This window comes from Ahaetulla prasina, chromosome 2 (genome assembly GCF_028640845.1).
Source record: "Ahaetulla prasina isolate Xishuangbanna chromosome 2, ASM2864084v1, whole genome shotgun sequence".
Lineage (NCBI taxonomy): Eukaryota > Metazoa > Chordata > Lepidosauria > Squamata > Colubridae > Ahaetulla > Ahaetulla prasina.
The window spans coordinates 135,404,981-135,417,997 of NC_080540.1; positions in this window are offsets into that span (position 1 = coordinate 135,404,981).

A 13,017-nucleotide genomic window follows, 5' to 3' on the forward strand; every position below is an offset into this window, starting at 1 on the left:
AGCAAACTGTTTTTGAACAGAACTCTTAAACTATATACTGCAATTGTAATTTGAAACAGTGTGCTGCATTTCCTTTTTGCTTGTGCTTATCTGGGTATGTGCAGGTCAATACTCAGTAGGCTACTCTTTGACATGTTTCAGTATGTAGGATGGTTTTAAGAGGGAATAAAAAGTCTTATCCTATGGCAACTGTACAAGTTAGATTCTTCCGTGGGCTGGGAAAGCAAGCTATGAATTTGCCTAAAGCACTTTTTGCAGGTACCGCTATGTATCTGAAACTTCTCCCACAGAACTGTCAGCTTCATCCCTCTTATAATAATCATGGTTATTTTTGAAGTGAAGATAATATGGCATCTTGGTTTCTGTAGATGGGGAATTGTCAAAGATGAGAGTGGAGAAGCAGTTCTCACTAGTGGAAAATCTCCAAGTCCTCCAGCTCCAAAGAGGCATTGTGAAACAATCATTTACAGCAGTCCTCTGGAGAAGAAGCTGAACTTAAGAGCGAGAGTTGTGCATGCAGGTATCTCAGGAGTAAAGAAAGATCTCTGAATCCCAAAGCAATGAAGGTCTCCAGTGGGGAGACAGTTCAGACTCTGAGGCCCCTGAGGACAAATCGGGAAAGGAAGGGGGAGGAGAGAGAAGTACTGGCACCGCCATTTCTTTCCTTCTCCCACATAACCGTTACGTTATGGATTCAACTGTGGCCTTATCCACAAGACCAAATTTGTTCTGGGTCTGTGGCAAGAGAGGAACCTATGCCTATGGACATCAAGGCAGCCATGTTCCATTTCTTTGTGCATCTATGCCCCTGAAAAACATGCAGAGGCAACCTGGGAAAGTTCTCAAGCAGCTATTTTGAGCCTTCTGGAGCAATTGTCTCAAAGCTTTGGTGAGGGTTGCTCCACTTGTAGTAACATCCTCTGTGAAGCCCCTTTTGAAATCTTTGCACAGCCCCAGTGTACTCTTCGGACCAGTAAACTGGCTGATTCTTTTTACTCTTGTTAACTTTGAAATGCTAAGAACACAATGAGGATGCAGTCAATCAGTTCTCTCCTTTCATCTAACAGGAGTGTATTAAAAATGTCATTTGGTCAGTACCCCATGCAAACTACTGCCAGTCCTGAAACAACACAAAAAAGGATGAAATGCAGCAGGTTCTGACAGGTTCTGGAGAACCGGTAGCAGAAATTTTGAGTAGTTCGGAGAACCGGCAAATACCACTTCTGGCTGGCTCCAGAGTGGGGTAGGAATGGAGATTTTGCAATATCCTTCCCCTGCCACGCCCACAGAACTGGTAGTAAAAAAAATAGAATTTCACCACTGAGTTAAATTGCTAGCTCAGTACCACCATGATTGCTCCCAAATTTGTAATAGTTACCTGTCTCAGCTTTATGAGGTAGACCAATCATCACCAGATAATTATTGTAAATGCTACGTTTGCAAATCTAAAAGTATCTCTCCACACTACCCCATCTCCTTTACAGCCCAAGAAACTAGGGAGGGCCTCTTATGAACCTCTTGCCCCTCCCACATTCCTGCTGAGGGCTCCGTTGCCTTTTATCTGACTGTTTCCTTGGCTGTGTCCCTTTGCCCTGACTTCCCAAGTCATTTCCACATATCATTACACGGCCTGATCACCAAGCCATTATTTTTCTTCTATTAAAATCCCGTAGATAACAATAAAGGCAGCACCATCAGTTTGGCAACAAGTGCTTTCTCTGAGGCTTGGTAAAGGCCAAAATGAGGAAAAAAGCGGCCCTAGAAGAAACCAATTATTTGACCCTCGGCAGTCAAGTGCTGCACATGAGGCTGTCCCTGGACAACATTTGGAAGCTATAATTAGAACAAAATGCAGCTGCCTGAGCATGATGGGTTATCTAAGGGTCTGCCTTCTCCCGCATCCATCTGCCGATCTAATCTGATCAAACAGGGACAATTCCTTCCAGGTCTTCCCATGCGGGATTGTTACATGATGAAGTGTTGGAAGCGAGCATTTCCTTTCCTTTCTCCAATTTTTTTTTTTTATAAAACTCCCACCTAGAAGAGTTTCTATCAGCTTCACCCTTCTTAGTGTCAGGAAAATGTTAAAGACCTGTTCCTTCTTGCACAGGAAGAGGGTGTTTTATAACTGAAGTTGAGATTCACAGGTGCATGGCACTTCAATGTTTGTGGTTTTATATTTTCTGATTGGGCTATTTTTATACATCCTTGGGGTTTCTGGATAGTAGTTTATGTTGATGCTGTTGGACAGCCAAAAACCCCAGGAATGTGTGGCATACAAGCAGAGTAAGTATGTAAGAAAAAGGAAAGAAAAGAAATTAAATATTCTAAACCAAATGCTTATTGTTTATGTTGCAGACATTGTAACTTCTTGAAAAGAGAGTTCCACAGACTGTACATAGGTCCTTGTGGAAAGCATGTGGAAGGAGGATGGAGTCTTGTCAATTTTATCTCTTTTGGCTGTATTGTTTAAATTATTGAAAGGGACTAATAGTTTTAAATTTTATCTCTGTTAAATCAAGTTAGCATTCCTCTTAGAGAACCTGTTAGAATGGCTGAAAGTTAGAAGAGGGGATGGGTGAGACAGAAGTTCCCTTCCAAAGAGAAAATGGACAGTTCACAAGCTTTGCAGGGCTTCACTGATGCATAAAGAAAAATTGCTCGGTGTGATTTAGACTACACACAGCTGAGCTTCCAAGTTCAGCCAAAATTGTGGGATCAGCAAAGTCCAGACCTGCTATTGAATCAGTGCCAAGTCTTCCCGTGGAAGTGGCTCGATGGAAAATCCAAATGCCATCAAAAATAAAATTCACAATACATTAATAGACAAAACTATGTGTGGACAGTGGGAAATATGTCCTGTTAAATTCAGCTGGAGTTAAATTAAGATATATGGTGTGACATTACAGCTTGTGTAGCTGAAATTAGCCAGCTTTCAATAGCACCAATCATTTCATGCACATGACAATCCAGGTCACCCTTGAGAATCTAGTCTTTTAGTTGCTTGCTACTTTGCTTGTTCCTTTCCCTGTAAAATTTCAATTCTGGACGATCAGCCCTTTGATCCTAAAAACAAAGAATTCCTTCCTGTTTTCACTAATGGGATAAGGAGGTAAACAAGAACAACTTTGATGCTTAAAACTGAATTTACAACTTTCAGCTGAAACTCTTTATCTGTTGTTACTATCTTTCCACTTTAACATTTCTCTGAGCATCTTACTGGAGCTAAACACAACATAAACCTAAGATTCCATTTCCTTTTTCTTAAAGCATATTTGTTATTGTTACCATGGTGGTCATGAGGAAAACAATAACAATACAAACACACCACTACCTCTGTGGAGCCAATCAGAGTTTTAGTTGCAAGCTTTCAGGTTTATTAACAATTTTCAGCACATTTGTTGTTGGTGACGGAAAAATAAACAAGAGAGGAAAATATTTCTGGTTGATATTAGAGGTTATTTCCATTTCAACTATATTTTCATGAGCCAGATTCCCAAGCTGAATTCATTACACATTTTGTAATGTGTAGAAGGAGAGATTGGACAACCATTTGTCTGAAGTGGTATACGGTTTCTTGCTTGACTGGGGAGTTAAACTAAGAAACCTCCAAGGTCCCAATCCAAGTCTGTTATTCTATTCTAGTGCCTTAATATAAATTGCAATAAGGTATATTGTTCTTGTAGCACGCATGGTCCCTGGAAATTATTCTCAAAATTAACAGTGAAGACCTCCACATAGGTGCTCTCTATCGGGGTTACGATGTCTGTCATCCTGATCATTATATCAAGAGAAATAAAGATAAATAAAGATTTTTCTGTCCTTATTGCCTCCCCTGTTCCTTCTATAACAGTGGTGATTGCTCATGTGCCATAAGTTCAGTGTTGCCTCTTGGTGAATACATAGTTTTTTCCTCATGCTGATTTGTCTCTAACCTGGTCCTTCCGAGCTTCCAAAGGTGAACTTACACAATTGTAAAAACTGAGTCCATTCACCTTACTTGCTAGTTGTCCTCTTCTTGCCTTTCCTTCCACCTTTCCCAGAATCAGAGCTTTTTCCAGAAAGCTAGGTTTCTGCAAAATGTGTCTGAAGTAGGATAATTAGAGTCTGGTCATTTGTGCCTTGAGTGAGAACTCTAGATTGAGTAATAGCGGTGCCAATTCTCATTTCAAGAAGGTGCTAAGTGAAGCTTGTTTTGCAGCTCTTTCAGCTTGGCATCAGAGAAACAAGTTTTTTTCCTTGATGGGTATTAATTTTTCTTTCAGCCAAGGCAATCTCAGAAGGACGCTTGGCTATACTGCAAATTGCTCCTGGCTTCCTGTTTATCGTGTTGCAAATGATTTTTTCTTTACCAAGAGTGCCAAATATTGCTTTGAGCTTTTATCCAGATGTCCTGCCACACGTTGCCCTCTTTGTAGTCCAACAAAGAGAAATTATTTTCCTGAAAGAAGATTCTGCTTCTCAGGCTCCAAATCCACATATTTATAAGCAAAAGGGTTTGTACCTATCCTGTTGGGGTGCTAATGATTCAGAGGTATTTTTCTCTTATTTCTACTTGCTGAACATACAGAAAGGGGAGAATAAAAGAAGCATTGATCAGAGATGGCATTAAGAAAAAGAGTTAACCAAGTGCTTGAGTCTTGTTAGACTTGAATGATGACAAGAGCCTTTCTATAGTACTTCAGAATTTCCAAGCACTTAAGAACCTGAGATATAGGTCACCATTATTCACATTTTAATGAAGGGAACAGCGGCTGAAAGAGCATGTCTGATTCAAAGCCACAAATAGTCTGGGGGACAGATGAGATTGTACTTGTATGTCCTCTTGACACCAGCTCATTTGTAAGTACAAAAGATCAGTTCACAATATAGCTGTGGAACATTACCCAAAATCATCAGCCAAGCCTTTCCGGGACATCTTGTCATGAATGAAACGGGGCATGTAAAATACAGACTAGAGTTTTATACCCTTTAAGAAGTGGAAGTGGAACAGCTTGATACATTTATTTTATCTGCAGCAATGGAAGAGTAATAATTGCTGTGTGTTAAAATGAGAAGGCCTGAGAAATTATTGGAAGTTTGAAATCTGAGGGTAACCCAAACTTTGTGTCTATTGAGTCCTTTATTCCATTGGATTGAGCTGAAAGAAAAAACCAAAACCAATGTACTTTATATTGAGAGAAGCAGGCAGGAGCTGCTCGAGACTAAAAATATGGTCCTAAGAATATGTAGCATGTATTGTCAACAAACCGGTTTTCTGCTTCTTGGGTCCTCCAGGTGTGTTGAATTACAGTTCCAGATTGTGGCCTGGCATTTCTGTAGATTTCCAGGTTCGGAAGGCAAATGTAAACGGTGTGGCAAAAATAATTTGGAAGCGATTAAGGTTCTACTCGTCTATGAACTAACCTCCAAGTCCAGCATTAACTTGGTTGTAGCGATTACATGCAGAGAACCCCAGCACTCATAGAAGTGCTTTGCTTTTGCGCAACCACTTTCTTCTATCTGAGACAGCCTTCAAAGAAGCTCTAATGGGGAAAAACTGCAATTTGCATGCCAGCTTCAACCCATGGAATCCATGGAGCTCTGCAATGGGCTAAGGAAGTACACTCCATTTTTGTTCCTAAAGCATGTTGAATTAAAGCAAGGACAAAGATCAGTTGGCTCTCTGCCTCCTCCATATTTACTTAAATAAGGGATAACAAATACTTACTCTCACTCATGAAGTGAGCAGGTGCAATGGCAGCAGTCAAAGTGCCTCCTTCCCACGTTGTTGTAAGTGATAGAAGCAGAGAGGGAGAAAAAAGAGACGAAAGAAGAGGGAACAAAGGTATAATAAGGGCAGAAGGCCTTCCACCTTTTAAGGCTCATTGCAGTCTACTGCAGAAGAGATTGAGGGGTGGGAACTACATCAGTGCAGTGATGACCTTCAGAAGCAATTATTCACAAAGCTTCTTTTCTCTAGCAGCTGGGAAGGGCCCTGGCAGCCATGAAGGAGCTCTGTTCCTAAATCATAGAAGTCTCTATTTTAGCTACTGCATTTCTGTCTCGATTCTGAAGCTGCCAGGAGACCTTTCGCACACAGGATCTGCCAGAGCTAGAGTGGCACATTGCAATGATTAGGCAAGCGTGTCTCTACTCCACATTCATTTAACACCAGCTGCCTCTAGTTTCACTCATCATTTAATAGTTTGTGTATTTAAGTCTTATTTATTATCTATGGCTACTATTGGCTCTATGCAAACTCGGTTTTTGTGTGCCTTACACAAATGGACACCTCTTTGGAACTGAGTTGCTTCTGTATTAGTAGCTGATGGAATGGGACTTTTTGCCTTCACCGGGGTAGGGGCAGGGTGTTTCTCCTGTGGCTTTTCTCCTTGGCTGACACACCACGTCCATTCACCACGGTCAATCAGCCACCGCCCCTCCATCCCACACGCTTCGGCTTTGTCCATTCAATGCCACACTGTTAGTCCCGGGCTTTTCGCCTCCTGGGACAGTTAGCCACCAGCCAATCGGCTAGTTGCCAATGCTGGCAGCCAGAAGCTGGCTTCATCCAAAGGAGTTTTTGTTTCGGGTGGGTATCATAGCCTTAGAAAGAGAGAGGGAAGGAGGAAGGGAACGGAGGAGGGGGGAGACAAGAAGAAAAGAAAGAAGAAAGAAAAAAAAGAAAGAAGGAAGGAAGGAAGGGAGGGAGGGAGGGAGGGAAAGAGAGAGAGAGAAAGAGAGAGAGAGAGAAAGAAAGAAAAAGAAAGAAAGAAAGAAAGAAAGAAAGAAAGAATGAATCTTGGCAATAGATGCAGCTTCATTGGATACTTAGCAATCCAGGGCTGGAAGGGACCTCCGAGGTCATCCAGTCCAATCCCCTGCATAAGGAGACCTTATATCATCTTGATGTAATTAGATGTGCCTCTAACACAGAAGAGAAATTCCCAGAAAAGGGAAGGAGTTTACTAGGCAAGGCTGCCATGCAGAGGAAGGCAGAGATAGTCCTCCAGTTACGACAACAATTGAGCCCAAAATTTTGGTTGCTAAGCAAGAGCATTGTTAAAGTGAGTTTCAACGCATCTAACTCAATCCATCCCTGAGTTACGACTGTCATGGCCAGCCGTCACTGATGTTGTAGGTCCGTACCTAAGATTCTGCTTTCTCCCCACCCACATCTGATCCTGCAATTGGGCTGCTGTTCCCCCCACCACTGCCAGCCATCTTAGGTACGGACATATGACATTGGTGACGGCTGGCCATAACAGTCATAAGTCAAGGGTTGCCATCAGATTGGAAAACAGTAGAGGTAGTCCTCAATTTACGACCATATCATATAGTGACCGTTCAAAGTTGCAATGCCACTGTTGTCCATTTTTCACACTCATGACCATTGCAGTATCCCAGTGGTCATGTGATTTACCGTTGGATGCGTAGCAACTGACTCGCATTTATGACAGTCGCAGTGTCCTGGGGTCACGTGACGTGATATCCCTTTTGCAACCATCTGGCAAGCAAAGTCACTGGGGAAGCCAGCTTCATTTAAACGTCATCTGTCTGACTTAAACAATGATCCACGGGTCATAAAGTGGGAGAAAGCTCACTGAACAGCTGTCTCCCATAGCAACATAGATTTGGGGAAGCCAGATTCGCTTAGCGACTGTGTGACTGACTTAGCGACCGTTCAAGTTACAAAGGCATTGGAAAAAGGGACTTATGACTGTTTTTCACACTGAATGACCATTGCAGCATCCCCATGGCCAGGTGATCCAAATTCGGATGCTTGGCAACTGACTCTTACTTATGGCGGTCTCAGTGTCCCAGAGTCACGCAATCCCCTTTTGTGACCTGACCAACAAAGTCTGAGGGGGAGCCGGATTCACTTAGCGACTGTGTAACTCACGAGCTGCAACTACTCGCTTAACAACGGTGGCAACATGGGCCGTAAAGTGGGAGAAAGCTCACTGAACAGCTATCTCCCTTAGCAACGGAGATTGCTGTTCTCTTACTTGTAACAGTTTATAAAAAGGAAATTTTCCATTTGCTGTTTTCCTTTTTAAATAAAGCTTGATTTTATTGATCTCTTGTGCAATTGATCTAACTCCTGACATAGGAGGAAGGGAATGAGGGGCTGAGTTATACCTTCCCTAGTTACAAGCATCGGTGCTACAAGCTGCCAATTTATTTCCCTTCTATTTTTTATTTTTTTTACTAGCTATGAGAATCCTATCTCTCACACACAATGGGGCTAGTGGGAATACAATAAAGGCATCTTTCTGCAAGATAGGTGGCAGCAGGTGAAGTAACTACAGAATTGCGCAACAAGGAACCACGATTTGTAGATCAGAGGGGCTTCTGGAAGAGGAAGGGTAAAATCTCGAACTGTCCACCCTACAAATTTAGCCTTCTTGCACCCTGATCCATCTATACCAGTGGCGGGTTTCTACCGGTTTGCCCCCGTAGCGGTGGTGGTGGGAGGCTCCACCCATCCGCCCAGACGTCATCACAGATGTTCTGCAGAAGCGCCACACGCGTGCGCCGCACTCACAGTTCTGAAACGATAGTGAAGGTAAGTGGAACCACTACTGATTTACACTGTACAAGGAGAGGGAAAATTCAGTTACTGAACAAGATAGGTACATTGTATGTGGAGGACACTTTCACTTAAAACAATCAATAGCAGTTGTAATGATCATCAGGAGACAAAAACTTCATGTTGAGGCAATAGTTTTATTAGCACAGCTGAACAAAATAGTTGCAAGTTTTTGTGCTTCCCAAAAAATCCTTGATGAGGCGAGGCAGTTTCCAAAACCTGAGGATAATTAATTAAAATCCAGGCAAAGGATTTTTTCCCCCTATTGTGATAGGTGTTCAAACTATGTGTCTGCCAGATAATATTCCTAGAGGGAGTGACTGATAGTCTCCTAGGATCCAAAATGGTTCTTGTCAGAGACTTGGAATGGCTCTTCCAAAACCTTCAGGGAAGAGGCAGCAGGCAAATAATTGTTCCCCATTTTGTTACTTAGCATAAATTAATATTAAACTGGATTATAGAAAACAACCTAAAATTACTTCTGAAAAGAACAGGGGATGTAAAGAATAGGGTGAACATTTGTGAAATGTGAACATTTCATTCATATGTGCTCTAATCTGAGGTGGCCCATCCCCTCCTGGTTGTTTTTTTTAAAGGCCTTCTTTTCCCCCCAATCTTCTAGGTGACATCATAGTGGCTCTCTGGAGTGCTAGGTTGAAGAAGGTCAGGGGTCTCTTAGGGATCAATATTTTGGAGGATATGGCTTATGTAATACTGTCTTGAAATGGTATCTAACCATCCTTTGTGACAGGAGATGTGGTTATATTACCACAGATGAACACCAAAGGTATTCTCTGGAGACGGTTAAATCAGAAAGAGAATAAACATGTTTGGATGAAAGGGTAATGCACACATCCAAATTTGGGATCCTTTGTAGAATAAGATGGGTGGAAATTGCAAGGGGAAACCATGGAGATAAATTGCCTCATGAAGAACTATTGTCCACCAAGTGGAATAACAGTTTCTAGATCAACAGAATATTGGTTGTCTTCAGAGGAGAGAAGGCTTGTGAAATGACAGCTCCCAGCTTCAAATAAATCGTCTAGAGAGAAGCGGTTTGAATATACACATCCAAAGAGGAGAAGCAATATGATATGCAGATTAGAGAGATTGTTCTCAGAATAAACTGAGAATGAAATTAACAATACCCAAAGCTATTAAAATTCCAACTGAAATAACCTTGTTAGGAATGAAATAGCAGTGGAATGACAACTATGTTACAGGATTTCTGAGCAACCGTCCTCCTCACCCAACACATTACTTTTGCATACCAATAACCATAGCAGTCCTTCCACTTCTTCACCCTGAAGCAGCCTTCAGATGTTGCCATGAAATCTGGGATTTTGTAACCCCAGTAAGTCTAACACATACTGTACTTGCTGATTGCGGGAAGCATTTCCCTACAGATGCGCATTGGACATATTGGAAAATATGTGGGCAGTGGGCCTCTTTTTTTCTCTTTATTATTTCACATTTGCTTTTCTGATTGTTTGCTCTGATTGTTTCAATCTGTTTTATGTGATTGTTATGTACAATACTTCAGTTCCCTGATTGTTCACTTTAGTAGATATTTTACAACACAACTACAGTTAGTCTTTAACTTATGGCTGGTTATTTAGTGTCAAGTTAAGACAAACCTCCCCAGAGCTACTGGCAACCCAGGTTCAAAGTTCTGGTGGCCAGGTGATTGAATTTTGATTACTTAGAATAGAATAGAATAGAATAGAATAGAATAGAATAGAATAGAATAGAATAGAATAGAATAGAATAGAATTTTTTATTGGCCAAATGTGATTGGACACACAAGGAATTTGTCTTGGTGTATATGCTCTCAGTGTACATAAAAGAAAAGATACTTTCATCAAGGTACAACACTTACAACACTTAATGGTAGTCACAGGGTACAAATAAGCAATCAGGAAACAATTAATACCAATATAAACCATAAGGATACAAGCAACAAAGTTACAGTCATGCAGTCATAAATGAAAGGAGATGGGTGATGAGAATGATGAGAAGATTAATAGTTGTGCAGATTTAGTAAATAGTTTGACAGTGTTGAGGGAATTATTTGTTTAGCAGAGTGATGGCCTTCGAGAAAAAATTGTTCTTGTGTCTAGTTGTTCTGGTGTGCAGAATTGGCAATTGGCCTGCATTTATGGCAGTTTGCAGCATCCTGCAGTCATATGTACACGATTTATGACATCCCCCCCCTGAAACCACATTTACTTCCAGTTTCCAGCAAAAAATGCCCATGTTTACAATGGACTCACTTAATGACCATGTTCATGTAACCACAAAAAGAATAATAAAATCAGGCACGGCCATCTGCTTAACAATCAACATGACTTACGACAGTGATTTTGGGCTCAACTAGGGTCATAAGTCAATAAGTCAAGTAAAGAAAAATAAAACAAAAAAGAACATATGTTTGGAAGCAATGTAAGATTAATTAAAAGTAAGATGGAATTAGTGCTGCATATGAAAGTATTTGTATCAATTTAAGACTTTTGATTTAGAACATTTTTACAATCCCATTTTGTGGTCTCTATCCTACACATTTTCTTGCATTCAAGTGGGTTTTAATGGAATACCCTCTAAATAAGGTGGGAATTATCCACTTAAGATCCAAAATTATCCAAAGGCCTCTTATCACATGGGGGGAGGGGATTGGAAAATACATGGATGGAGCCACTTTATGTGAATATACAGGGCAAGTCTGGGGAAGAACAATTTTGAAGGTGAAGAGTGGTTTTTTTTAGGAATTACGTTTTTTTGTTTTTCTCATTTTAAGAGTAGGAAACAATGCTGCCAATTTATAGTAATCATAGGGGAAGAGGTGGATCCCAGGGCCAACCCCAAGAGTGAAAAATAGAGCAAAACGTTATCCATCTCCGGTGGAAGCAGTCTGTAGCCATTTAAGATATTTTAATAAACGATGAAAATGTGAGATATGCATCAGTAAAATATCCAACATGTAGCATGCTGTCTCTTGTATTAAAATTCTTCCCTGCAAAGCTTCAGGAAGATTGCATTCTGGTGCCTTTTCCAGATTCATTTGATTTCTCTACAATAACTTACTCACAAAACCATTTTTCTTTTGTTTGGGGACAGAGAGCAGATCCAGGAATCCAATATTCTTGCCTTGATCTTTCTGACAAAGAGGACTGTCTGGTGGTGGGGTGTTTTTGTTTTGTTTTTTTGGTGGAGCCAGCTGTTGAACTTTTCTCAAGCAAACAGTGCAAAGGCAGGCAAATCGGGCAGTTACTATTATATATTACTACAGAGGTTCTTGTTACTTCAATGCACTAGTTGATTTATTAAATGCTTATGGACTTTATTAAATGCTTGCATCTAATATATACACTACAGTATAGCTTAAGGCGCTGTATGACAACTACATCCCTTGAACTATACACAAATGGCTATTGACCCTGCTGCTCTGAGCGATGACAGGCTTGCCTGCCTCCTTGTCCCAGAGATGAAGCGTTTTATCTGGACATTATTGTAGAAAGCTTCCGAAGGATGATCCTTGGAGAAGAATTAAGGAAAAAAGTACATCCATCCATCAGCCTGACACTCAGGAGAATTCCCCGTGTGACATATCCTCCTCCTCCCCCCCCACCCCCGCAAAGTTTTCAGCAGCCAGGACTCATCCCTTGAAATTGCTTGAAACAGCTTGCCTTCGGAAGTTGTGTGAAAAGAAGGACCAGGGAGTGGCATGAGACCAGTGTTCCAATATGTGAGGGTGCCACAAAGAAGTGGGGGTCAAGCTATTTTCCAAAACACCAGAAGGCAAGAGAAGAAACAATGGATGGAAACTAATAAAGGAGAGAATCAACCTGGAATTAAGGAGAAACTCTTAACAGGGAGAGAACAATTAACCAGTGGAACAGCTTGCCTTCAGAGGTGGTGGGTGCTTCATCACTGGAGGTTTTTAAGAAATAGGGTCTCCTGCTTGAGCAGTGGGTTGGACTAGAAGACCTCCAAGATCCCTTCCAACTCTTGTTCTGTTAAATCTGTTGTGGATGCTCCATCACTGGAGCTTTCAAAAAGAGAGTGGCCAACAGCCGCTTATCTGAAATGTTATATAGCAGGGGTCTCCAACTTTGGCAACTTTAAGCCTGGTGGACTTCAACTCCCAGAATCCCCCAGCCAGCAAAGCTGGCTGGGGAATTCTGGGAGTTGAAGTCCACCAGACTTAAAGTTGCCCAGGTTGGAAACCCCTGCTATATAGGGTCTCCTGCTCGAGCAGGAGGTTGGGGCTAGAAGACCGCCAAAGATCCCTTTCCAATTCTATTATTCTGTGTTCTACTTCACAAGACCGATAAGCGGCAGAGCCTCTGAGAATAGGCAGAGCGCGTCCTCCTTCGTCCCAGTTGCCGCCCTTCATAGTTAATTCCGGAGGGGTTTTTTAAACGGGAAGGCGTGGTTTCCTTTCC